This window comes from Scyliorhinus torazame, chromosome 2, assembly GCF_047496885.1.
Source record: "Scyliorhinus torazame isolate Kashiwa2021f chromosome 2, sScyTor2.1, whole genome shotgun sequence".
NCBI classification, from domain to species: domain Eukaryota; kingdom Metazoa; phylum Chordata; class Chondrichthyes; order Carcharhiniformes; family Scyliorhinidae; genus Scyliorhinus; species Scyliorhinus torazame.
In genome coordinates, this window is record NC_092708.1 from 382,603,580 (window position 1) to 382,631,033 (window position 27,454).

Sequence of the window (27,454 nt, forward strand, 5' to 3'; positions counted from 1 at the left end):
AGGAACTCAAAAATGGACTGAGGAGAGCTAGAAGGGGGCATGAAAAAGCTCTGGAGGGAAGGATTAGGGAAAACCCCAAGGCGTTCTACACTTATATGAGAAATAAGAGGATGATCAGAGTGAGAGTAGGGCCGATCATGGATAGTGGAGTGAACATGTGCCTAGAGTCTGAAGAGATGGGAGAGGCCCTAAATGAATACTTTGCTTCAGTATTCACTAGCGAGAGGGACTTTGTGGCTCACGAGAACAGTGTGAACAGGTTATTAGACTTGAACAGGTTGATATTAAGAAGGAGGATGTGCTGGAAATTTTGAAAAGCATCAGGATAGATAAGTCCCCTGGGCCTGACGGGATATACCAAGGTTACTATGGGAAGCGAGGGAGGCGATTGCTGCGCCGTTTGCGATATCTTTGCATCCTCACTCTCCACTGGAGTAGTACCGGATGATTGGAGGGAGGCGAATGTTGTTCCCCTATTCAAGAAAGGGAATAGGGAAATCCCTGGGAATTACAGAACCATCAGTCTTACGTCTGTGGTGAGCAAAATATTAGAAAGGATTCTGAGAGACAGGATTTATGATTATTTAGAAACACATAGTTTGATTAAAGATAGTCAGCATGGCTTTGTATGGGGCAGGTCATGCCTCACAAGCCTCACTGAATTCTTTGAGGATGTGACGAGACAAATTAATGAAGGTCGGGCAGTGGATGTGGTGTATATGGATTTCAGTAAGGCATTTGATAAGGTTCCCCATGGTAGGCTCATTCAGAAAGTTAGAGGGCATGGGATACAGAGAAATTTGGCTGTCTGGATACAGAATTGGCTGGCCGAAAGAAGACAGCGAGTGGTAGTGGATGGAAAGTATTCCGCCTGGAGGTCGGTGACCAGTGGTGTCCCGCAAGGATCTGTTCTGGGACCTCTGCTCTTTGTGGTTTTTATAAATGACTTGGATGAGGAAGTGGAAGGGTGGGTTAGTACGTTTGCCGATGACACGAAGGTTGGGGGAGTTGTAGATAGTGTTGAGGGTTGTTGCAGGTTACAACAGGACATTGACAGGATGCAAAGCTGGGCTGAGAAGTGGCAGATGGAGTTCAACGTTGATAAATGTGAAGTGATTAATTTTGGAAGGTCGAATTTGAATGCTGAATACAGGGTTAAAGGCAGGATTCTTGGAAGTGTGGAGGAACAGAGGGATCTTTGGGTCCACATTCATAGATCCCTCAAAGTTGCCACCCAGGTTGATAGGGTTGTGAAGAAGGCATATGGTGTGTTGGCTTTCATTAACAGGGGGATTGAGTTTAAGAACCGCAAGGTTTTGCTGCAGCTTTATAAAACTCTAGTTAGACCACGCTTGGAATACTGTGTCCAGTTCTGGTCGCCTCATTGTAGGAAGGATGTGGATGCTTTGGAGAGGGTACAGAGGAGATTTACCGGGATGCTGCCTGGACTGGAGGGCATGACTTATGAAGAAACGTTGAGGAAACGAGGGCTTTTCTCACTGGAGTGAAGAAGGCGGAGAGGTGACTTGATTAGAGGTGTACAAGGTGTGAGAGACATGGATAGAGTGGATAGCCAGAGATTTTTCCTCATGGCTGTCATGAGGGGACATAATTTTAAGGTGATTGGAGGAAGGTATAGGGGAGATGTCAGAGGTAGGTTCTTTACACAGAGAGTGGTGGGTGTGTGGAATGCACTGCCAGCAGAGGTGGTGGAGTCAGAGTCATCAGGGACATTTAAGAGACTCTTAGACAGGCACATGGACAGCAGTAAATTGAAGGGGTGTCGGTTAGGTTGATCTTAGATTAGGGTAAATGGTCGGCACAACATCATGGGCTGAAGGGCCTGTACTGTGTTGTACTGTTCTATGTTCTATTATCCCCGTGTCTGTGTGGGTTTCCTCCGGGTGCTCCGGTTTCCTCCCACAGTCCAAAGTCATAGAGCCATTGATGTTTACAGCATGGAAACAGGCCCTTCGGCCCAGCTTGTCCATGCCGCCTAGTTTCTATCACTAAGCTAGTCCCACTTATCCGCATTTGGCCCATATCCCTCTATACCCACCTTGCCCATGTAACTGTCTAACTGCTTTTTAAAGGACAAAATTGTACCTGCTTCTACCACTCTCTGGCAGCCCGTTCCAGATGCTCACCACGCTCTTTGCGAAGAAATTTCCCCTCTGGCCTCTTTTGTATCTCTCCCTCTCACCTTAAACCTATGCCCTCTAGTTCTAGACTCCTCTACTTTTGGGAAAAGGTGCTGACTATCTACCCTATCTATGCTCCTCATCATTTTATAAACCTCTATAAGATCACCCCTGAGCCTCCTATGCTCCAGGGAAAAAAGTCCCAGCCTATGCAGCCTCTCCTTATAACTCAGACCATCAAATCCTGGTAGCAGCCTCGTAAATCTCTTTTGCACAATTTCTAGTTTAACAATATCCTTCCTATAATAGGGTGACCAGAACTGAACACAGTATTCAATGTGTGGTCTGACTAATGTCTTGTACAACTTCAACAGGGCGTCCCAACTCCTATATTCAATATTCTGACCTATAAAACCTGCGACTCCACCTTCAAGAGCTATGAACCTGTATTCCTAGATCTCTTTGTTCTGTAATTCTCCCCAACTCCCTATCATTAACTGAATAGGTCCTGCCCTGATTTGATCTATCAAAATGCATCACCTCACATTTATTCAAATTAAACTCCATCTGCCATTCATCGGCCCATTGGCCCAATTGGTCAAGATCCTGTTGCAATTTTAAATAACCTTCCTCACTATCCACTGTGCCACCAATCTTGGTGTCATCTGCAAACGTACTAACCATGCCTCCCACATTCTCATCAAAATCATTTTTATATAAAACATATAACAGTGGACCCAGCACCGATCCCTGAGGCACACCGTTGGTCACAGGCCTCCAGTTTGAAAAACAATCCTCCACAACCACCTTTTGGCTTCTGTCGTCAAGCCAATTTTGTATCCAATTGGCTACCTGACCCTGGATTCTGTCAGATTTAACCTTTTGCAACAACCTACCATGCGGTACCTTGTCAAAGGCCTTGCTAAAGTCCATGTAGACAACGTCAACCGCACTGCCCTCATCTACCTTCTTGGTTACCCCTTCAAAAAACTCAATCAAAGACGTGCAGATTAGGTGTATTGGCCATGCTAAATTCCCATTTAGTGTCCAGGGATGCATGGGTTAGGTGGACTAGCCATGATAAATTACACCTTAGTGTCCAAGGATGTGCAAGTTAGGTGCCGCTATGGGGTTGCGAGGATAGAAAGGGAGCCTGGCTATCGGGTGCTCTTTCAGAGGGTCGGTGCAGACTCGATGGGCCGAATGCACTGTAGAGGTTCTATGAATGGCAGAGCAGACGCGAAGGCCTGAATGGTCTGGGCTCCTGGCTCGAATGTGTCTAAACGGCCAACTAGCCAAAAAATAACAATCTTCCAGAGGACTTGAGCTACAGCGGTCAATTTCACCTCTATTCTCTGGGCAGCGTTTTAACTGGAAATGATATTCCAATTAATGCGTTTAACCATAAAGCGAGACACAAGTCATAAAATGCAGAGCTTTGCCAGGGCCTTGATTGAATTGCCCCACTGTGTGTGTGTGTGGAAATTTCCACAACGCCATCTGGTAGAGGGTTTCAATGCGGTTGGCTGGAGTCTTGGCTTCTCTCTCTTCTCCCCTTGCAAGAATAAAGCGTTTCCTTTTTAAATGGTGCGGCTGATGGTGCGAAGGGCGGGGTTTGCACGCTGTGGATCCTGAGTTTTTGGTTTGCCGGAGAGTCAGAGGGAAGAGAGGGGGAGAGACGTGACGTGCGGGATCTGCAGAGGAAAAGAGAGAAGGAGAGAGAGAGAGAGAGAGGGAGAGAAGGAGAGAAGGAGAGAGCCGGTCTGCGCGTCTTGTTGATGTCTTGCTGCCCTCCCTCGCTGAACTGCCAGCATCCCGGAGCCACGCAGGATATAGAATTGCATCCCAACGCGGTACTGTGGGGGACCCAGCACAAACCGATCTCGCCGTTCGGAAGGGATTTAAGCGAGGAGGTCGTTTTGGATGTGTGTGTCTTGTGTTGTGTGTGTCAGTTCTGGACAAGACTTGCAAGGTAGGGATGGAGGGATGTCTTCCCCTTTTCACTCGCTTGTTACATCTCTGCTTTCTGGCTGGAGAATAAACACTAGTTTCAAAAACAAAATGAGATATTGGGCTGGGAAAATGAACCGTCACCTGAGCCCCCAAATCTCCTGTCCAGGCATCTGGGGAATGTGGGCCAACAAGGTGATAAAAGTTGTAACATTTTGTGTTTGGTTTTTTTTGTGGGGGGGGGAATCCTATAAATTAGCAAAAGTAAAAAATACAGGGGGATAGTGGAATTTGAAATTGCTAGCTAGTTGGGGAAGGTGGGGGGGGGATAGCCAGGGAGACCCCCCCCTGGAAATAGCTTCCCCCCCCCTGGAAATAGCTCCCCCCCCTCACTGGAAATAGCTCCCCCCCCCCCCATCATTGGAAATAGCTCCCCCCCCTCTCACTGGAAATAGCTCCCCCCCCTCTCACTGGAAATAGCTCCCCCCCCCCCTCACTGGAAATAGCTCCCCCCCCCTCACTGGAAATAGCTCCCCCCCACACTGGAAATAGCTCCCCCCCACACTGGAAATAGCTCCCCCCCCCACACTGGAAATAGCTCCCCCCCACACTGGAAATAGCTCCCCCCCTCCCCACTGGAAATAGCCCCCCCCCCCCACTGGAAATAGCTCCCCCCCCACTGGAAATAGCTCCCCCCCCACTGGAAATAGCTCTCCCCCCCCACTGGAAATAGCTCCCCCCCTCCCCACTGGAAATAGCCCCCCCCCACTGGAAATAGCTCCCCCCCCCCACTGGAAATAGCTCCCCCCCCCCCACTGGAAATAGCTCTCCCCCCCCCCACTGGAAATAGCTCCCCCCCCCTGGAAATAGCTCACCCCCCCCCGGAAATAGCTTTCCCCCCTGGAAATAGCTCACATTCCCCTGGAAATAGCTTTGCCCCCCCCCCTGGAAATAGCCCCCCCCCTGGAAATACCCCTCTTTCCCCCCCCCCCCTGGAAATACCCCCCCCCCTGGAAATACCCCTCCCCCCCCCCTGGAAATACCCCTCCCCCCCTGGAAATAGCCAGCAGGTCGGGCAGCATCTGTGGAGACAGAGGGCAGAGTTGCAGAGTCAGGCCGGTGACCTTATCGTTTTGCTGATGGTCGGTCGGGGTCGCGGGGGGGCGGCGGGGGGCGGTCTGACTGCCTCACTTGGCTCGCTCTCTCTCCCTCTCTCTCGCCCTCCCCGGGTAATTGCTCCAGTTCCCTGCCGGGTTCCCGGGCAGGGAGGGCGGCGGGGACCAGCAAACATTCACTGCAAAGTCCGGTGACTTTGACCGGGTCAGCCTGTCTTCGAGTTTAAAAAGAATGCAGGCGAAGCAGCTCCTTGTTGAGGGGATTTAGCGACGACGACATCAGTAAGAGATGTAACGGCAGGGGGGATAAATGGATGTAGCGCCAGACCTTTTCAGAGGGCTGGGCTGATGTGGGAAGGCTGGTCTGTCTGTGTGCCTCTCTCCCAGCAGTGTCCGCCTGTCTGTCACTGGTACAAAAATCCCCACAGCATCCTCCCCACACCTTCAGGAGCCCGGAGACCTGGCACTGTCTGTAACCGAGCCGGGGTCTGACCCATCTTCCCCCAAATCTGCACAGTAAAATGTGATGGAAGAAGAAAGCTGCATTAACGTTAACCCTTTCTCGCCGGGCTGGGCCAAACACCCCTCTTGTTATTTGGCCACGGTGATTATAAATCAGAAAGAGGTCGAGTTAAGCTGGCAGGTGGGACGTAGCCGCGTTGCGACTGTGGTTAATTTTTCTCGCCTGCACATACTTTGGGGAAAGTTGCTCTCCTATTCCTGGAATGCCCACGTACATAGCAAGTGTCAGAACTGCATTATCCTCCAGCCATTCCCCCACACTACAAATTCCTTTTGATTTTTCGATGCGGGGTGGATCTCTCTGATTTCAGAGCCACGCCTGCACTATTTTCAAATACAACATTGCACACACAGACACACACACACAAATATTGCTGCTGGAGGAGTGAGAGAGGTGCTGGGATGTTTTGCCTTGTTCAGTGTTGAATTAAGCACCCGTGTTAAAGCAGCTATTATGGAGGAGGGGGCAAGTCTCTCTGGGACCTGTGCAGGTACCGAGTGTTATTATAGGACAGTTGTAGACACATTATTCTGACCGGGTCCCTCGGAACGCAAACCGAAATTAAAGATTCGGTGCTTGTTCCTGTGTTTAACTCCAAAATAAAAACACGTTCTGGGCCTTTTTGGCTGAAAGATCAAGCGGAGGACGAGGCCCCAGATCAGGTGTAACGCCTGTGCTCGTCAGCATGTGTCTGCTGTGGACGCCGTGGATTGGGTTCAATTTGAGTTGGGGGTTTGGAGCCAGAATGGAAGTGGACGCGGGTCTTGCCCTGTGCACTCTGCGCGCCGGCTTTGTCACTATTTGGAAGGAATCACATTGTATATCAGGTTTAGAGAATGCAGAGCTTCCATCTGATCAAAGCACGGCCTCTCTCCCCCCTTTCCCTGTACAGAACCCCTTTCCAGCAATAATAACGTGCAGGGTGGAAAAACAGATAGATGCTGCTTCTGACGCCGAACCTTTGTGTGCAAAGAGCGGCTAAACTAGTTTAAGTGGAGGGTCACCACATTTAAATATTTCACCCTGGCTGCGGTTCATGGGTGTTGTGCCTTCCAACCCCAAGGTGCTCATATAAAAAATTCTCAATTGCAAGGTAGACTTTATTGAAAGTTGGTAAGTTTCAAAAAAAAAATTAAAACATAGAAAGGAATGATGTTGGTTCGGATGGTGAATGGGGTCTGCAGGATTAAAATGGATCCTTTAGGGTGATTTAAAATATTGGTTGTGTGTGTGTGTATTTTACGATTGTCCCCTGAGGTGAGTGAAGATTAAGTTTTTTTTTAATTCCACTGGTGTGGGGAGGGGGATACATTCCTCCCAGTCGACAAGCAGCGATGATACACAATGCGTGAATTAAGCAAATTAGCCTTTTCATCATGGATGTGGTTCTTACCTCGCCGAGTGCTAGCTAGCCAGAGAGATTGCAATGTTGTGCGCTGCGCTCTCTCTTCCTCCCTTTATCGTCGTTTTCAATCAGGATATTTTGGCCAATGCCGATTATTAATCAGGGATTGGGTCGAGGGAAAAAAAACCTCACCGGGAAACATTAAACCCGGATCTCAGTGAGGTTCATATCAGCCATGTCGTGTCAGTCGAGACCGGTGTATCCATCACCACCCCATTCTCCCCGCCCAGTCCCCGCTGTGTCGCTTTGCATATCCCATTACATTGTGTGTGTGGGGAAAGGACAATCGCATTTGACTTTTCACGGGCATATTGGAAACTCCATTTGTCAGATTAAAATAAAATGCACCGTAGCTGGTGAAGTGGAAACGATTCGGGGCGGGGCGGGAGCGGTGAAATCGTCCAACCGTAACTTTTATTTTTAGCAGTGCACCACGTGAACATAGAATATAGAACATTACAGGCAGTACAGGCTCTTCGGCCGTCGATGTTGTGAAACCACTCTAAAGCCCATCTACACTATTCCTTATCGTCCATATGTCTATCCAATGACCATTTGAATGCCCTTAGTGTTGGCGAGTCCATTACTGTTGCAGGCAGGGCATTCCACACCCTTACTACTCTCTGAGTAAAGAACTTACCTCTGACATCTGTCTTATATCTATTTCCCCTCATTTTAAAGCTATGTCCCTTCCTGCTAGACATCACCATCCGAGGAAAAAGGCTCTCACTGTCCACCGTATCCAATCCCTCTGATCATGTTGTATGCCTCAAGTCACCTCTTAACCTTCTTCTCTCTAACGAAAACAGCCTCAAGTCCCTCAGCCTTTCCTCATAAGATCTTCCCTCCATACCAGGCAACATTCTGGTAAACCTCCTCTGCACCCTTTTCAATGCTTCCACATCCTTTCCTATAATGCGGCGACAGAATTGCACGCAATACTCCAAATGCAGCCGCACCAGACTTTTGTACAGCTGCAACATGACCTCATGGCTCCGAAACTCAATCCCTCTACCAATAAAAGCTAACAGACCGTACGCCTTCTTAACAGCCCTCTCAACCTGGGTGGCAACTTTCAGGGAACTATGTACATGGACACCGAGATCTCTCTGCTCATCCACACTGCCGAGAATCTTACCATTAGCCCAGTACTCTGTCTTCCTGTTAGTCCTTCTAAAATGAATCACCTCACACTTTTCTGCATTAAACTCCATTTGACACCTCTCAGCCCAGCGCTGCAGCTTATCTATGTCCCTCTGTAACTTGTAACATCCTTCCGCACTGTCCACAACTCCACCGACTCTAGTGTCATCTGCAAATTTACTCACCCATCCTTCTACACCCTCCTCCAGGTCATTTATAAAAATGACAAACAGCAGTGGCCTCAAAACAGATCCTTGTGGTACACCACTAGTAACTGGACTCCAGTCTGAACATTTCCCATCAACCACCACCCTTTGTCTTCTTCCAGCTAGCCAATTTCTGATCCAAACTGCTAAATCTCCCTGAATCCCATGCCTCTGTATTTTCTGCAGTAGCCTACCGTGGGGAACCTTATCAAATGCTTTACTGAAATCCATATACACCACAACAACTGCTTTACCCTCATCCACCTGTTTGGTCACCTTCTCAAAGAACTCAATAAGGTTCGTGAGGCATGACCTACCCTTCATAAAACCATAAAATAATATCTCTAATCAAATTATTCCTTTCCAGATGATTATACACCCTATCTCTTATAAACGTTTCCAAGATTTTGCCCACAACAGAAGTAAGGCTCACTGGTCTATAGTTACCTGGGTTGTCTCTACTCCCCTTCTTGAACAAGGGGACAACATTTGCTATCCTCCAGTCTTCTGGCACTATTCCTGTAGACAAAGATGACTTAAAGATCAAAGCCAAAGGCTCAGCAATCTCCTCCCTAGCTTCCCAGAGAATCCTAGGGTAAATCCCATCCGGCCCAGGGGACTTATCTATTTTCACACTTTCCAGAATTGCTAACACCGCCTCCTTATGGACCTGAAGCCTTCTAGTCTAGTAGCCTGAATCTCAGTATTCTCCTCGACAACATTGTTTTTTTCCTGTGTGAATACTGACGAAAAATATTCATTTAGCACCTTTCCTATCTCCTCGGACTCCAAGCACAACTTCCCACTACTGTCCTTGACTGGCCCTACTCTTACCCTACTCATTCGTTTATTCCTGACATATCTATAGAAGGCTTTAGGGTTATCCTTGATCCTACCTGCCAAAGACTTTTCATGTCCCCTCCTGGCTCTTTTTAGCTCTCTCTTTAGGTCCTTCCTAGTTAACTTGTAACTCTTAAGCGCCCTAACTGAACCTTCATGTCTCATCTTTACATAAGCCTCCTTCTTCCTCTTGACAAGTGTTTCGACTGCTTTAGTAAACCACGGTTCCCTTGCTCGACCACTTCCTCCCTGCCTGACATGTACATACTTATGAAATTTAACAGCGTTGAGGTCAATTTATTTTTCAAATGGTGCATTCGAATTGCTAAATATTTCCTTATTAACCGTGGCAAGGTGATGGGCAGACACCGGCCTTATTCAATATGCATTTGGACAAGCAGTACAGAAATTACATTCGGCAGGGATGTTGCTGTTTATTGAACAGGAGACAAGGTTTTAAACAAAATGCTGCTTCCTCGGTTTCAGTCTTCAGGGTTTGGGTCTGTGTGTGTGTGTGTGTGGGGGGGGGGGGGGGGGGGGGGGTGGATTGGTAGAGGGATGCACGGTGGCCTGGGTCGTCCCCTTCCCATGAAAATACAGTTGCCAAGCCCCTGAACCCCACCGTTAAAATTGCAAATGCCAGGCAAGGTCCCCCGAACCACCTTTTTTGTTTAGGGTGGGCCAGAGTGGCTCTTCACTCTCCACAGTGATGAGTTGGCCCCGATTACAGCATTTCTTCTACCTCCTCTCTTTCTCTCCCCCCCCCCCCCCCGCCCCCCCCGACAAAAGCTGGACGCAGAACAAAAAAATCAATCAGCAAAAATAAAATTTCATTAGCTTGGGGGAAAAAGGTTTCTTTTTTAAAGTGCCTGAGGATTTAGACCTATGCTGGAGGACAAGCGAGACCTTTACGCCCAAACGCAATTTGCCCTTCTTTCCTTTAAATTGGAGAGCACTGAGAGAATGGGTGGGTGCAAGCTTTGCCCACGTTTGCAATAGACCCAGTGAGGGTGTGAGAGCTTGGAAAGAATATTCCCTCCCTCCTCTATCCCAACTGCCCTGAGAAGTGGAGGAGGGGATATTTCGGCCCATGCCTTTTCCCCATTTAATGCAATTCGGGGGAGGGGAAGGCATCGAAGAAAAGTGTTTTTAATTTTATTAATGTGTGAAAGTGCAGGTTGTAGTGTTCCGCCTGCTATTTTTTTTATACCTGTTGCGTTTGCCCAATTGGAAACAATAGCGAGGAGTGTGGGAGTGGGTGGGTGCTGGGAGCAGCAAAAAGCTCCCAGGTGTTGTGCCCGCGCCTTGTTTTCTTTTGTTCCATTGAAGGTACGGTGCGCGCGCACATGAGAGGGGAGGGGGGGTGGGGAGACTCCGGGAAGCGCGTTTCTGGCGTTGTGTCCCTGGGCCCGGGAGCGAGCATCTAGTCCATCCATCCATCCTGAGGTGCATATTACCTGAGGCTCATGTTCCCATTTCTGGACAATGGTAGCACAATGCTTAGCACTGTTGCATCACAGCACCAGGGTCCCAGCTTCGATTCCCGGCTTGGGTCACTGTCTGTGCGGAGTCTGCCCGTGTCTGCGGGGGTTTCCTCCGGGTGCTCCGGTTTCCTCCCACAAGTCCCGAAAGACATGCTATTCTCAATTTGCCCTCTTGCGTACCCGAACAGGCACCAGAGTGTGAGGACTGGGGGATTTTCATAGTAACTTCATTTCAATGTTAATGCAAGCCTCCTTCTGCGGAGGCAGGCTCAATGTAAGCATTCAAGACTGGGTAGAATCGCCTGAAAAAAAAAATGTTCCGAGTTATGAGTAGAAGGCTGGGGAGTGGCACAAGGGGCATTGTACATGCTCTGAGTCAGTGCAGTGGGCTGAATGGCCTCATTTTGTGCCGTAACAATTCTGCGGCTTGAGCCTCAGTGGCTTGACCAGCATTTATTGCTCAATCCTAATTGCCATTGAGGTGGTGTTGGTGAGGCAACTACTTGAACCACTGCAAAGGTCACAGTTTGGGTGCCATTAATTGGTTTGCTGGAACATTTCAGAGAGCAGTTAAGAGACACCAAATTGCTTGTGGGCCTTGAAGTCACATATCGGCTAAAAGGCCTAAGGACAGCAGGTTCGTTCTTTGCCCAAACAGGCATTGGTCAACCAGTTGAGATTTGAGAACAATCTGATGGATTCACAGTCACTGACAGCAACTTTTAAATTACATATTTCTTTAATTTAACTGAATTCAATTTGCCAGCCGCCTTGGTGGGATTTGAACCGAGACCCCCAGATCATTAGTCCACCAGGCTTCAAGATTACTAGTCCGGTACCAGAACCACCTTGCTCCTTTAGGGGCTGGTTTAGCACAGCTGGCTTGTAATGCAGAAGAAGGCAGCAGCGCGGGTTCAATTCCCGTACCGGCCTCCCCGAACAGGCGCCGGAATGTGGCGACCCAGGGGCTTTTCACAGTAACTTCATTTGAAGCCTGCTTGTGACAATAAGTTATCATTACCATTCATTATCATAACCCCTCTTTTGTTCAGTTATGCTGCAGTAGGTTTGACTCTGAAGAAAACGCTTGGTGAATGGCTAGGTTGAACCCTCCGTTGGAAGTGCCCACATGGTTCCTTTAGAACTTTCAGAGAATGAATGAAACCCCAAGGAATTACATTAATTTTCTTTACCTTTTTTAAACTCCTTTTATTCCCTGCTGCCTTCATGGTTTTTAGCTGAAGGCATGCTTCAAGAATAGCAAACCCAGTTGTGTCACCAGTCTGATAAGTAATGTTATTGTATGAATAATTCACCCACTCTTATTTTTACATTGGCTTGGAGTGTACAATATCAAAATAGAATGTTTAAGGGGCTACTATGTGATATTTATTAACAGTGTAGCAGTTTATATGTTGAAGATTTTACTTCCAATTTAGTATTTTTTAGTGTCGAAACCTTTAATGTAAAAATCCTTCAAAGTAGCTGTTCATCCAGGGGAGGCTTGTTGTTGAACCATCAAGGCCATTTTGTGAGATTGCTGAGAAGTAGCTCAAGGCAGCCAAGAATCCATCGAAGCCTTATTGCCGACGGCGATCCTGGAGTCTTGGCTCACAAATGGAAAATGGTCCAATGTGCCAGGACTTAAGAGTCATATTCAGGAACCGTAATTAGAGGAAGGGAAAGAAGTAGATGGGAAAATATTCTTATTCCGTCACTGTTGGTCTTCAGTAAATCTTGCCATTAATATTGAGCCTCGGAGAATAATGTGGAGTTCATCATTAGCAATACTCATAATTAATGGGCTATTTATCTCCGATATTTACCTTCTTTTAATGGCCACAGATTTTATAGATGGCATAAATATTCAAAGACTCATTATTTTGCGCACCCCAACTCAATATAAATTGGGTTTTGTTGCTGAATCTTCAGTTTACTTGATCTATACGTTTTAAGCCTGTCAGTGGCAATTGTTTGTTTTGAACTTAATTATGTTGTTACGTTGATGCATGCTGATGGAATGTCAAACAGCTATTGTTGCTGGGCTGGCTATCAATAAGAGGAGACACAATCGTGGACATGATGTGCAGCCAGGAATCTTTCACCTGGGGCCACGGGAATATGTATGGGCACAGAATAAATGAACCGAAGGGATAGTTTTTTTGTTTCTCACAAGCGCAATCATGGATTTCCTTTGGATTGTGAGAGGTTCATGCAAAGGTCCTTAAATGACCTGTGATCATTGTTGTCCACAAGTCATGGAAACTGTTGAGCTGGAAGAAAGTTGCTGATATTTTCCAAACAGTTTGACAAGATGGAATAAACACACTTATTCAAAATGATTTTACTAATAATCTTAGGCGTGAACCTCTGTCATTGGAGCTGAATATCCATAAATGATATTTACAGTAATTTGTCGACAGATTCATTTTCTCTCTGCCGCAAAACGTTTGTCACGATATTGTCAATTATAAAATCAATTGCTGAAGTAACTAAGGGTGTAGTTATTTCACAGTCACCAGCCAGGCAGATAGACTAGAGTTATATTGGGGTTTGAATTAATCTTTAGGAACAAAACAAAATGGGTGATGACAACAGTATCTTATTTTACATTCTGCCTGATTTTTCTTTTGCATTGACCGGCAACTTATTTACTATTATCTGCCCAAAACAAATTTATGTACACAAGTCTCTGTTTTGCTTTTAGAAATATTTTACAATCAACCATTGCTATCTGTAATAATCCACAGGAGGCAGGGGTTCCGTCACTACACCAGTATTTATTTGCAATAACTATATACAAGAGCAGCTCTAAATAGTACTGCTAGCATTCCAGTCAACTTAAGACTGCCTCACAAAGCCTACACAGGTGCTTATATGGGCCCCTTCAATGAGCTATCATTGAGGGAGCTCATACTCCAATTGGCCAACCAATAATGCGAATTGGAGGTCATTACACCCCCCCCCCCCCCCAAGGTCCGAGGAATTCCTGCCAGCTGGCATTCCTGAGCTTCTTCCTGCTCCTCATGTCCGGGTCTGTCACCTGTGTGTCGTCCGCCGGGTCGTTCTCCGACGTGGGTGGGGTGTACCTTATAGGTGCCCGTCTTTTCCTTGACGACCTCCTTGGAAGTTGTACTTCCTCCTCCTCGGTGAGAGGTGTCACGGTGACCTCGTCGAACGTGTCCAACTCCGACTCTGATGACTGGATGACAGGATCTGGAGAAATTGCTCGGGGCTGGGGTGTGGGTATCTTTCCCGTCTGGGCTATCCCAACTTGAGGCAGTCCTGTTTCGTCTGCCTCCAGGTGTGGTTCCGCTGCCCTTATTTGGTCTAGGTGTTTCTTCAGCACCTTACCTCCTATCGAAACTTCATATGATATGGGCCCGGTTTGGGACTGTACCGTGCCTTTGACCCACGTTGGTCCATTCCCATAATTCTTGACGCAAACCGGTGCCCCCACCTGGAAATGTCTCTGCTGCCGGCTATTATCATGCCCCCTGCGTTGGACCTCCTGTTGTTTCTCCACTTTCCCCGTTAAATTTGGGAAAAGGAGACTCAGCCTCGTTCGTAGCCGCCTTCCCATTAAGAGTTCAGCTGGCGGTATGCCCGTTGTGGAATGCAATGTGGTCCTGTAATCAAACAGCCAGCGGGAGAGCTTTGTGTCCATTGACGCTGCCGGCTGCTTCTTGAGTCCCGCTTTTAGTGTCTGGACCGCTCTCTCTGCCAGGCCGTTGGATGGTACGGGGCCGTTTTGATGTGGCGGACTCCGTTTCCCTTCAGGAATTTTCCAAATTCCCCACTTGTGAATGCTGTTCCGTTGTCCGACACCAATACCTCTGGAAGTCCATGTGTTGCAAACGAGGCCCTGAGCTTTTCAATTGTCGATGCTGTGCTTGCCGCGTTTACCCAGTGGACGTCCAACCATTTGGAGTGGGCGTCCACTATCACCAAAAACATTGAGCCCATGAAAGGGCCGGCATGGTCAATATGCAGACGGGTCCACGGTCTGCCTGACCATTCCCACGGGTGCAATGGCGCAGCTGGTGGCACTCTTTGCCCCTGTTGGCACTCCTGGCACCGACGTACCAAGGATGCTCTGTCTGTGTCCAATCCTGGCCACCAAACGTAGCTTCGAACTAGCATTTCATTTTAGACACCCCTGGGTGTCCGTGATGTAACTCGGTTAAGATTGCCCGACGGCCCTGAGCTGGGACTATTACCCGGGCTCCCCATAATAGGATACCGTCTTCTACGGTTATTTGGTCCCTTCTGCTCCAGTATCGCTGCATCTGGGGCTCCACTGGTCTCTCCAGTTCCCCTGTTGGCAGTAAATGCTTCATCTTGGCTAAAACTGGGTCTTTTTGCCTCCACAACCGAATATGTTGTGCGTCCACTGGTCGGGTGTCCAAAAAATTTAGAGTCATTACTGTCTCCTCTACTTTCGGTATTAGGGGTGGGGTGTCTGGGAGAGAAAGTCTGCTCAAGGCATCTGCATTTGCTACTCGCGTTCCCGGTCTGTGCTCCAGAACGTATCTATACGCCGCCAGTAGCAACGGCCAGCGTTGGATTCTAGCTGATGCAATCGGGGGTATTGATTTGTCTTTTAATAACCCTAATAACGGCTTAAGGTCCGTCACTATGGTGAATTTCCGCCCGTACAGATACTGGTGAAATTTCTTTACTGTAAATATCACCGCCAGTCCTTCCTTTTCGATTTGGGCGTACTTTCTCTCAGCCATCGCCAAGGTCCTCGAAGCAGAGGCTATTGGCCGTTCTTCCCCATTCCCTTCTCTATAGGCTAAGACGGCTCTTACCCCGTAAGGTGATGCGTCACACGTGACCACCAACTCCTTCCTTGGGTCATAATGCTCTAGGACATCAGATGACAGCTGTTTCTTAATGTCCCTAAATGCTCGGTTTTGGCGGGCGGACCATTTCCATTCTTGTCCCTTTTTTAGTAGCTGGTGGAGGGGTTCTAGGATGGACGCCCTATTTTCAATAAATTTGCCATAATATGTTACCAACCCTAGAAATAATCGTAGCTCCTGGACCGTGGTGGGAGCTGGGGCTTCTTTTATTGCCCTTACTCTGTCTTCCAATGGGTTTAAGCCCGGCTCGTCTACTTTATATCCCAGGTACGTCACTTGTGGGGCCAGAAAAACACATTTTTCTCTTTTCAGCCGTACGCCTGCCTTTGCGAACACTTGAGCACTTCCTCCAGGTTCCTTAAATGTTCCCTGTTTGTCCTACCCGTGATTAAGACATTGTCCAAATAAACCGCCACCTGCGGTAGGCCCTGCAGAATATTTTCCATCGTACGCTGGAATATAGCGCAGGCTGATGACACTCCGAAGGGTAGCCTAGTATAACGAAAAAGTCCCTTCAGGGTGTTGATCGTAGCGAACTTCTGGGAGTCCTTGTCCAGTTTTAACTGCAGGTAGGCGTGGCTCATGTCCAGTTTCGTGAACAAAAGCCCACCTGCCAATTTGGCATATAGGTCGTCTATTTTCGGGATCGGGTATTTGTCCAGCAGTGCGTATTTGTTTACCGTCTGTTTGAAATCTCCACAGAGACGTATTGAGCCATCTGGCTTCAAAGTTGGTACCACCAGCGCTGCCCATTCCGTGAACTACACTGGTCTGATAATGCCGTCGCGCCGTAACCTTTCTATTTCAACATCTACTTTCTTCCTTAATGCAGAAGGTACCGGCCTGGCCTTACAAAATTTCGGAAGGGCTTCTGGGTCCACGTGGAAAGTTGCTTTGGCGCCCATAATTTCCCCCAAACCTTCTTGGAAGATCTCTGGGTATTTTTGGAGTACTCCACTCAACTGCCCGCTTTCACTCTGGAAAATTTTCATCCAATCTAAGTTTAGGTCTTTCAGCCAGTTCCGTCCTATTAAGTTCGGTCCGGAGCCCTCTACTATCGTCAATGGTAATCTGAGCAATTGTTTGTCATATTCCACGGGTACACGAGTCATGCCTAGAACTTCCAGGGGTTCCCCCGTGCAGGTTTTAAGTTTTGTCGATGTTTTTGTTAGGGTTAGTGGCTGGAGTCCAAAGAACAACAAAGAACAAAGAAATGTACAGCACAGGAACAGGCCCTTCGGCCCTCCAAGCCCGTGCCGACCATACCACCAACCTTTGTGTCGTCTGCAAACTTACTAATCAGACCAGTTACATTTTCCTCCAAATCATTTATATATACTACAAAGAGCAAAGCTCCCAGCACTGATCCCTGTGGAACACCACTGGTCACAGCCCTCCAATTAGAAAAGCATCCCTCCATTGCTACCCTCTGCCTTCTATGGCCTAGCCAGTTCTGTATCCACCTTGCCAGTTCACCCCTGATCCCGTGTGACTTCACCTTTTGTACTAGTCTACCATGAGGGACCTTGTCAAAGGCCTTACTGAAGTCCATATAGACAACATCTACTGCCCTACCTGCATCAATCATCTTAGTGACCTCCTCGAAAAACTCTATCAAGTTAGTGAGACACGACCTCCCCTTCACAAAACCGTGCTGCCTCTCACTAATACGTCCATTTGCTTCCAAATGGGAGTAGATCCTGTCTCGAAGAATTCTCTCCAGTAATTTCCCTACCACTGAAGTAAGGCTCACCGGCCTGTAGTTCCCGGGATTATCCTTGCTACCCTTCTTAAACAGAGGAACAACATTGGCTATTCTCCAGTCCTCCGGGACATCCCCTGAAGACAGCGAGGATCCAAAGATTTCTGTCAAGGCCTCAGCAATTTCCTCTCCAGCCTCCTTCAGTATTCTGGGGTAGATCCCATCAGGCCCTGGGGACTTATCTACCTTAATATTTTTTAAGACACCCAACACCTCGTCTTTTTGGATGACAATGTGACCCAGGCTATCTACACCCCCTTCTCCAGACTCAACATCTACCAATTCCTTCTCTTTGGTGAATACTGATGCAAAGTATTCATTTAGTACCTCGCCCATTTCCTCTGACTCCACACATAGATTCCCTTGCCTATCCTTCAGTGGGCCAACCCTTTCCCTGGCTACCCTCTTGCTTTTTATGTACGTGTAAAAAGCCTTGGGATTTTCCTTAACCCTACTTGCCAATGACTTTTCATGACCCCTTCTAGCTCTCCTGACTCCTTGCTTAAGTTCCTTCCTACTTTCCTTATATGCCACACAGGCTTCGTCTGTTCCCAGCCTTTTAGCCCTGACAAATGCCTCCTTTTTCTTTTTGACGAGGCCTACAATATCACTCGTCATCCAAGGTTCCCGAAAATTGCCGTATTTATCTTTCTTCCTCACAGGAACATGCCTGTCCTGTATTCCTTTCAACTGACACTTGAAAGCCTCCCACATGTCAGATGTTGATTTGCCCTCAAACATCCGCCCCCAATCTATGTTCTTCAGTTCCCGCCTAATATTGTTATAATTAGCCTTCCCCCAATTTAGCACATTCATCCTCGGACCACTCTTATCCTTGTCCACCAGTACTTTAAAACTTACTGAATTGTGGTCACTGTTACCGAAATGCTCCCCTACTGAAACATCTACCACCTGGCCGGGCTCATTCCCCAATACCAGGTCCAGTACTGCCCCTTCCCTAGTTGGACTGTTTACATATTGTTTTAAGAAGCCCTCCTGGATGCTCCTTACAAACTCCGCCCCGTCTAAGCCCCTGGCACTAAGTGAGTCCCAGTCAATATTGGGGAAGTTGAAGTCTCCCATCACCACAACCCTGTTGTTTTTACTCTTTTCCAAAATCTGTCTACCTATCTGCTCCTCTATCTCCCGCTGGCTGTTGGGAGGCCTGTAGTATGCCCCCAACATTGTGACTGCACCCTTCTTATTCCTGATCTCTACCCATATAGCCTCACTGCCCTCTGAGGTGTCCTCTCGCAGGATTTGCCTCTCTGAGGCACACCTCTCTGAGGTGTCCATCTTTGATTTTTTAAAATGCTGCCACTCCCATTACTGATACGGCCGCACCCGTGTCTATTTTCATTATTGTCGGCCGACTGTTCACCCGTGGGGTAATCTTAATAGGTTCTGCTTTCTTCGTCGCAATATTATATAACTGTTCCCCTTCGGAGGAGGATGGGGCGTCTAGGTTGTGTACTTCCCTGCGTCCCCACCTACTATTCCTCTTTTTCCACCTCCTAGGGTTTCTGTCGCTGTTACCCCACTCTGTCTGGTGCCAGAAACGGTCCTTCTCTGTTGGGGGATTCTCAGCCGGTAGTTCTCTCTGTCTCCAGTTAGTCCTAGCAGAGTTGGGGGCAGTTCGGGGGTTTTCCTTTGGCCCTCTATTCCTCAGGCTTTTCCTGAGGGCGGCTATCTGGTAGCTGGACCCGTTGTGGTAGTCCCTCTCCCAGGTATCTACCTCCATTGGCGTGCCCTGTAGTTTCTGCGCCCCACTTGCTGCCTTTTCTAGGGACAGTGCGAGCTGTAACGCCCGCCTGCAGTCTAGCTGCGTTTCCGCCAACAGGCGCTTCTGTATTGGGAGGTCGTTTATGCCACACACTAACCGGTCCCAAAGCATTTCATTTAGCGTCGGGCCGAACTCACATTTTTCTGCAAGCCTTCTCAGGCGGGTCAAGAAATTTGTGACTGACTCTGTCTTCCCGCTTCGTTGTGTAGAATCTGTACCTACGCAAAATGAGGGGTGGTTTTGGGTCATAGTGCTCTTCCACCAATTTCGTTAATTCTTGGAAAGGTACCGTGTCCGGCGTATCGGGATAAGTTAGACTACGTATAATGGCGAAGGCTGAGGGTCCGCACGCCGGCAGCAGTATAACCCGTTTCCTTCCGTCCTTCATTATCTCATTGGCCTGGAAGAAGTAACACATTCTCTCCACATACTGGGACCAGTCCTCAATAGTCGGGTCGAATGCATCTAACTTCCCAAAAAGCGGCATTTCTGAAAGAGCAAGGTTGGTGGTCTCTGCAAGGTTCTTTGTTTACCTCGTCGCCACTGTAATAATCCACAGGAGGCAGGGGTACCGTCACCACACCAGTATTTATTTGTAATAACTATATCCCAAGAGCAACTCCAAACAGTGCTGCTAGCATTCCAGTCAACTTAAGACTGGTTCACAAAGCCTACACAGGTGCTTATATGGGCCCCCTCAATGAGCTATAATTGAGGGAGCTCATACTCCAATTGGCCAACCAATAATGCCAATTGGAGGTCATTACACTATCCTTTGGAGAGAGTTTGCAGATCAGTACGGTGGCACAGTGGTTAGCACATCTCCCTCACAGCACCAGGAGGAGTGGGTGTAGGTAGAGTGCTGCTTCGGAGGGTCGGTGCGGACTCGATGGGCCAAATGTCCTCCTTTTGCACTGTAGTGATTCTGTACCAACATCTGATTGTAGCAATGGTTTATATTTTCATGAGTTCATGGCCATTCAAATGCAAAGGATTGTTAAAATCTGTTTCTATTAGAAAGTTTAAAGCCATATTTTGTAAGGGCCCCGAAGAATCCAGCACGAGTTTTAAGGATACAAAATAATAACGTTTATTTACTATAACAATATATACATAACAGTAGCAGTAACTTCCCTTGCTACCTTCTCCTTCCTCCTGGTTCCTGGACTGGCCAGCTTATTTATAGTAGGAGTTTCTCCGCCCCCCTCATTGGGGAAGTTCATACTCCCATAGGATTGTGGGATAGTCATTAGTCCCCAGCCAATCGTCAGTAGGCAGGTTATAACACCATATAATTTGACTTTGATAGTTCCATTGAAAACTGTTTGACATTGATGTAAAAATGGTTGAACAACTGAAATCTGAATTAGACTCCATATTTGATTTATTCATCTACTAGCCTATCTTATTAAAAGCTTCTTGTATGAATACACTTTCTGTAAATCATGGATATCCTTCCACTTGCTGAATGCAAATTTCTGGACTACACTTAAAAGAACCCAGGAAAACTCAGAAAATACTGGAGCCACAATGTCTGCAGGCTCCTAACTGACCTTTGTGAACAAGACCAGTGTTTTGATATTCAGTCTTGAATCGTGATTAATCCCAATGATGGATACATTGGATGAGTCAAGTCAATTAGACTTTGTAGCCTTAAAGGGATACATATACACCTACACTTTAGCAGCAGATTAATAAATCACATTTTACATGGCAAAGTGTTACTGTACTCATAAAACAACACATCCTATATTATTTATTGTGAGTGGTATAACAGAAGGTTTTTATATATTAGCATTTCTGACAGTTACAAAAAATTGCTACAATATATAAGCAGGTAATAATATCTTGCAAAACACAGAGAAATACCTTTTATTTGCCAAATTTAATAAAGGGCCTGATATAGCTCTGGATCCGTTGCAGAATCAACACTGACCAAAGCAAATGGCCAAGGTTTGCCACAGATTGATTCTTGGGCCTCAACTAGATATTTAGGAAACCAGTTAAGGTCTCCTACCACACTGGGCTGGATAGAATTGGAGGGTGGGTGGGTGGGGGGGTAAAGGGGATCAGAAGCAATTGCCCAGGCAGTGGAGTCAGGTGAATCACTGTTGCTTCCCTTGGGTCAACCGTTGAAAAATAAAATATATTGTTGATGTGTGGCCTTGAAGGGCTGGCCGGCCATAGACAAATAATTTCACACAGGATCCTTTAACAGGCTTTGGGCCCCTCATTAACACTTTGAAGGAGGCCATTTTAGATGGCCAATCAGGTTGCCTTGAAAAGACTTAGCCGCACAAATTTAGCATTGGGCCCAACGTTGATGGGCTGACCCATTGCTCAATGGGTATTTATTGCACCTGATTTACACCGAAAATCTGGGTGCAGTCCATACCAACTTCTTCCCCAGGACTATACCAAAAGACTCAATGGGATTGATCAGGAGAAGGAAAAAAAACACATACTGTGTTCTCACTTTGCCAAAAATGATCTGATCAGGCAGAACATTAAAATGGTGATCAGTGTCTTTTGCATTATGTCCACAATGCAGCTTAATCCCGAAGGCACTATAGACTGGCATTTGTATGGAGATCAGACTCTCGGCACTTGAGGATACATCAAAGCTCCCCTTTCTTTCTTTGGCTCAATAGTGTGATTGTGGGCAAGGTGTAATTATCTTTTTAAGCGTTCTTTTTGTCGCAAATGTTTATAATTGCGGCTGAATGTGATGAGCAGGAAAGCAGAGCGGCTCTCAACATTGCCATGCCTTTTGAGTAATTGCACTATTGCCGCACGGGCTGTTTTCAGTTGGTGTCTCATTACAGGCGCAGAAACAATTCCGAATAAAAATTCATTAAGAGCTCCAATCAGCGCTGGAACGCTGATCGCTATGTTCAAAGTGTGTAATCACTGAAGACGTATTTATTACTCGCGCCGATCCATAATATTTCTTTCAGAGCATTCTTCTCAAATTACAATTGCAGCCTCTCATTCTATTACTGTTTGATGTGGAGATGCCGGCGTTGGACTGGGGTGAGCACAGTACGAAGTCTTACAAGACCAGGTTAAAGTCCAACAGGTTTGTTTCGATGTCACTAGCTTTCGGAGCGCTGCTCCTTCCTCAGGTGAATGAAGAGGTATGTTCCAGAAACATATATATAGACAAATTCAAAGATGCCAAACAATACTTGGAATGCGACCTTAGCAGGTGATTAAATCTTTACAGATCCAGAGACCGGGTAACCCCAGGTTAAAGAGGTGTGAATTATATCAAGCCAGGACAGTTGGTAGGATTTCGCAGGCCAGATGGTGGGGGATGAATGTAATGCGACATGAATCCCAGGTCCCGGTTGAGGCCGCACTCATGTGTGCGGAACTTGGCTATAAGTTTCTGCTCGGCGATTCTGCGTTGTCGCGCGTCCTGAAGGCCGCCTTGGAGAACGCTTACCCGGAGATCAGAGGCTGAATGCCCTTGACTGCTGAAGTGTTCCCCGACTGGAAGGGAACATTCCTGCCTGGTGATTGTTGCGTGATGTCCGTTCATTCGTTGTCGCAGCGTCTGCATGGTCTCGCCAATGTACCACGCTTCGGACTTTCGGACGCTGTTGGACTTTAACCTGGTGTTGTAAGACTTTGTACTATTACTGTTTGAGTCGCTTCGAATGAAATGCCCAACGCCAGAGCTATCACTGTTGAACAGCACAATGCGCGCCACCGAGCAACTTTGGAACAATAGAGATGCTTTGAAGCAGGATCATGATCTAAGTCCAGAAGCGAAGCTTCAATGTATATTGGAGTTGAGAAGATATTTCCACTGTGTGTGTGGTGGGGTGGGGGAGGAGGGATCATAAATATAAAATAGTCACTAACCAATCCAATGGGAAATCGGGTGGGTTGTGGAACTCTACATTTTTTATTCGTTCATGGTTCATGGGCCACCATTTGTTGCCCATCCCTAATTGGGCTTGAGGGGGCAATTAAGTGAACCACGTTTCTGTGGGTCTGGAGTCACATGTATGCCGGACCAGGTAAGGACGGCAAGTTCACTTCCGGAAAGGACATGAGTGAACCAGACGGGTTTTTAACGAAAATCAACAATGGTTTCATGGCCATCATTGGACTTTTAATTCCAGATTTTGGATTTGGATTTTTGTTTATTGTCACGTGTACCGAGGTACAGTGAAATTTTTTTTTCTGCGAGCAGCTCAACAGATCATTAAGTACATGAAAAGAAAAGGAAAAAGAGGATCTGTTAGGGAGAGCTGGCAGAGAATAGCCACACTGCAGCGCCATCAATGCTACAGATTTTTATTGAATTCAAATTTGAATTCACCGGGGTTCAAATTACTCTGGGTCTCTGGTTTACTAGTCCAGTGACAATACCACTATGCCAGTGCCTCCCCTCTACTGTATAGAGTAATTAGGGACGATAACATATGTATATTATGTACATGGGGAGGTGTGCAGATGTGGATTGATGAATTATAGTATGAGGAGATACACGTGGAGCATAAGTATTCGACAGAGGCTGCACAGTACCACAGTGGTTAGCACCGCTGCTTCACAGCGCCAGAGTCCAAGGTTCGATTCCTGGCTTGGATCACTGTCTGCATGTTCTCCCTTTGTCTGCGTGGGTTTCCTCCGTGTGCTCCGGTTTTCTCCCACAAGTCCCTAAAGACGTGCTGTTAGGTAATTTGGACATTCTGAATTCTCCCTCTGTGTACCCGAACAGGTGCCGGAATGTGGCGACTAGGGGCTTTTCACAGTAACTTCATTGCAGTGTTAATTTAAGCCTACTTGTGACACTAATAGAACATAGAACATAGGACATACAGTACAGAAGGAGGCCATTCGGCCCATCGAGTCTGCACCAACCCACTTAAGCCCCTAAAAGATTTTTATTATTATTAGTTGGACCAATTGGCCTTTTTCTGGGACAAAAACCTAAAATACTGGAAAATCTCAGCAGGTCTGACAGCATCTGTGGAGAAAGAAGGGAACTAATGTTTTGCGCCCGGATGACTCTACGTCAAAGCTGGAGAGGATTTGAAATACGGTCAGATTTATGCTGTTGTGTGGGGTGGGGGGGGGGGGGTGGAGCAGTGGAACTCGATAGAGCGCCAGCAATAGGTAGAGATTGACAAAGATGTCATGGACAGAAAGACAAAAGGAATGCAAATTGGGGTGATTGAGGCTAAGAAGGGTGCTGATAGTGGCACCTAAAGAGATTAGAACGTGTTAATGATACAATATGTGATGTGAATTCTATATATCTTTATGTAATTTTTATACATTTTAATGTTATGTTTAATTTTCTGAAGAATGGTGGCGTGAGGATTAACTAATTGCTCGAGTCTGTGTTTAAAACCAAGCCCAGAAGCATCTAATTTCCAATTGATGGCTTACATAGCATAACTGAGAAACCTAAGGAAAAGATACAAAGTAGTTTTATAATGAAAATGTTAGCTTGATAAACCTTTAGGTAGATCAGAAAAAGGATCAAGAGGTCAGAAGTGGACTCTTGAGTGCTAGCTCTCCAGTTAATAATTGAGCACAAGTGTGATTGGCCACCTTCTGAACGATTCTGCACCACTCCGATGCATTTTTCAATTAGATTGGTGGGTTTTGCTTTGTTAAGTGACCCTCTGAACAAGACCAGTAAGATGACGAGGCATTTTCTTTCTAGAAGCTGAAGAGCAGGAGAGTCCTCTTCAGCTCCCTTGCCGATGTTTGGCCCTCAACTGACACATATAACAGCTGAACAGGATGGCATTACTGTTTATGCGAACTTGATGCACTCAAATTGGCTGCTGCAGTTTCCCCCCATCACAACAGAGACTACGTCAAAGAATTGTTTCATTGGCTGTAACATTCTGAGGTTGCAAAAGATGCTACTGAAGTTAGTGTCTTTGTTTTTTTATATGCACGTGCAATTTTTACTTTGGCTGGCATGAAAGGTATTGAACTCACTGAGAGTGGTACAGGTCCATTGGACACAAATGCCACAAAACCTCAATAATGGTGTAACAACGGTAACAAACCTGCCCAAGCACCTTTTAATTACATTAGCTTCCACATTGGCAGTGCTTGCTTGGCCCGATACACAGCAGGTCTCAAACAATAGATTACATAAGAAAACTGCCACTGATATCAATTTTCCCCTTCCCAGTGGTTTTAACTGTCTGCCTCTTGGACCTGACAAAGCTGCAACCTTAATTGCTACCACTGATGTAAAGCTCTATTATTATATTCTGTATTATTCTGTCAGATGTAGACCCATTAACTGAGTCTGTGTATGGCTCTCAAAGTCTCTTTTTTCATAGTGTAGTTTTTGCTCGTGCTCCTTTGCAACACAATGGTATCGAGACAACAGAAACCAGCTGGAGCCTTAATAATCTGAATCCATGTAACGTAAGTAGCTGTATATTGGATAGGCTATCCATTACCAAAATGTAAAACTTAATAGCAGTGTGCATTAATTTAACAATGCCAAGCAGGTGGTAAAAGGCTTGCATTATATTTCACATAATTCATTTGCATTGTATTATTGTGTATCAGATCAGGTAAATGGTTATTCATGTTTGGGATGGCATAACCTGCAGATCTGGATAAAAATTACATTTCCATTTAACTCTTCTTTTGAAATCCTAACTCTCCGAGAGCTTGCGACACATCAGTTGTGGTAGTTGATTTTTTTCTCCCCCTTTGGTATGAGTCCTTCTTTATTTCATCATTTGTTTAAATATATTTCACCATTTGCATGATGTCTTACCATAAGGTGAAGAAATGTTTTGGTTTCTCACACAATGGTCTGCCTTGTCTACTGCTGGACTCCGAGAACATGCAAGTGTGGTTACATTCCGGTTGCTTTTAAGCTGTTCCATCTAATGCACCATCTCTTCATTCCAATGTATATCACTTCATTGGAGAGGAAAAGGATGAATTTTACACTGATGAGGGGAAGGCATTCCATTTTCTGGCTTCGAAGAGGCTGTCCAAAACTCATCTCACTTGATAGTCTAAAACAGACAATGCAGCCAAATTATTATTGCAACTGCATTTTGCAAGTCAGGAATGTGATTGAATACTTACCTGGATGGGTGCAGCTCCAACAGCACTCAAAAAGCTCAACACCATCTAGGACAAATCCGCCCACTTGATTGCTCCCCCTTCCACAAATGTTCACTCCACCACTGACACACTGTAGCAGCCATGTACCACCTACATGGTGCACTGCAGGGACTCATCAAGGCTCCTAAGACAGCACCTTCCAAACCCACAACCACCACCATCCAAAAGAACGAGGGCAGCAGATAGATGGGAACCCCAGCGCCTGAAGGTTCCCTTCCAAGTCACCCACCATCCTGACTTTGAAATATATTGCCGTTCCTTTACTGTTGCTGGGTCAAAACCTTGAATTCTCTCCCCAACTGCACTGCGAGTATACCTACATCTCTGAGACTACACTGTTCAAGAAGGCAGCTCACCACCACCTTCTCAAGGGCAATTAGGGGATGGGCAATAAATGCTGGCGTAACCAGCGATACACACATCCCGTAAATGAATTTTTAAAAAAAAGAATGAACATTTAGCGAACAATGCAGTTTGCTTTCCTGCCTGTGGGAACCTAAATAGAATCCACTTCACATGAGGCTGCGAGTACAGACCATAAACTTCATAAGTAGTTTTACTTGGAATATTCTGACAGGATCGGTGCACTTCTCCAATTTTAGCTTCTTGTACTTTCCCAATTTTGACCATTTCGCCATTGACTCTCCTAAAGGGTCATATTGGAGTCGAACTGCTTCTCTCTGCACAGATGCTGCCGGACCTGCTGGGGTTTTCCAGCACTTTTGTTTTTAATCATATGGAAAGGAGAGAAGTTATTGGGACTCTCTTTTTTTTCCACCAGCACCTTCCTGTGGGTTTCCCAGCGGGATGGGTTGATTCAATGGGAAATTCCATTGACAAGCGGCGGGAAGAGAGAACCCCACCGCCAGCGAACGGCGCGCTGCCGAGAAACTCGCGGCTGGGGGAACCAGAGAATCATGCCCGAAGTAAACATTGGCCCCTTTTAGAGGCAAAGAGAAAATAAATTATCAAAGGGAATGAGGAAATGGAAGAGGTGTGGAACAAATTGTTTGTGTTTGTTTTCACAGCAGAAGACACACATTCCATCCCAGAAATAAAGTTAACCAAGGGGCTAATAAGTGTGAGTAGCTCAATGTAATTAA

At 46.5% G+C, this 27,454-nt stretch overlaps 1 protein-coding gene across 1 annotated transcript in view; it reads left to right on the forward strand.

Annotated features, from left to right (window-relative positions):
• Nucleotides 1–3,812: 3,812 nt before the first annotated feature.
• Nucleotides 3,813–27,454, forward strand: part of nrxn3a (neurexin 3a) — a 2,368,971-nt gene continuing 2,345,329 nt past the window's right edge. The window contains exon 1 of the mRNA XM_072493615.1: nt 3,813–4,113. The gene's annotated coding sequence lies outside the window, so the exon portion shown is untranslated. The remainder of the gene's footprint in view (nt 4,114–27,454) is intronic.